At 44.2% G+C, this 951-nt stretch overlaps 1 protein-coding gene across 7 annotated transcripts in view; it reads left to right on the forward strand.

Annotated features, from left to right (window-relative positions):
• DHRS11 (dehydrogenase/reductase 11) overlaps positions 1 to 951 on the forward strand; it is a 24,415-nt gene that overhangs the window by 17,793 nt on the left and 5,671 nt on the right. The window lies entirely within an intron of this gene.

Genomic DNA, 951 nt, shown 5'->3' on the forward strand with positions numbered 1-951 from the left:
CCCTCTGCCCTGCGGCCCTCTGCCCTGCGGCCCTCTGCCCTGCGGCCCTCTGCCCTGCGGCCCTCTGCCCTGCGGCCCTCTGCCCTGCGGCCCTTCCCTTCTGCCCTTCCCTGCTGCCCTTCCCTGCTGCCCTTCCCTGCTGCCCTTCCCTTCTGCCCTTCCCTTCTGCCCTTCCCTGCTGCCCTTCCCTGCTGCCCTTCCCTGCTGCCCTTCCCTGCTGCCCTTCCCTGCTGCCCTTCCCTGCTGCCCTTCCCTGCTGCCCTTCCCTGCTTCCCTTCCCTGGGACACAGCTTTTCCCTCTGGGGAGAGCCAAGGGGGTGCAGAACCGTGCTGGGAATGGTCAGGGAGTCCTGGGGGAAAGGGTGGCTCTCTTTGCCAGGCTGAGGCACAGAAGGTCTGGGATGGGATTTTTTGGGTGCACTCAGTGGGCAGCTGCTTGTTGGGGAGGGTCACATCAGCAGAGGGAGGGACTCAGCTGGGCTGTTTGTGCCCAGTCAGAGATTTTCCATGTTTTCCTTTGCTTCTCTGTCCCTCTGGGATGTGGGAAGTACCCACCAGAGGTACCTGCCACAGCAATCATTAAGTTGCTCACTTCAACTGTTCCCTTAAAAAATGGGTGGGAAAAGAAAATAACAGGAAAACTACTTATTTTATTTAATTTTAATTTTTATTTAATTTTAATTTTTTTAATTTTAATTTTTATTTAATTTTAATTTTTATTTATTTTCAATTTTTATTTATTTTCAGTTTTTATTTATTTTCAATTTTTATTTATTTTCAATTTTTATTTAATTTCAATTTTTTTCTTTTTTTCTTTTTTCTTTTTTTCTTTTTTTCTTTTTTTCTTTTTTTTCTTCTTTTCTTTTTTCTTCTTTTCTTTTTTTTCTTCTTTTCTTTTCTTTTTTATTTTTCTTTTTTATTTTTCTTTTTTATTTTTCTTTTTTATTTTTC

The sequence above is a fragment of the Parus major genome, chromosome 19 (assembly GCF_001522545.3).
Source record: "Parus major isolate Abel chromosome 19, Parus_major1.1, whole genome shotgun sequence".
Lineage (NCBI taxonomy): Eukaryota > Metazoa > Chordata > Aves > Passeriformes > Paridae > Parus > Parus major.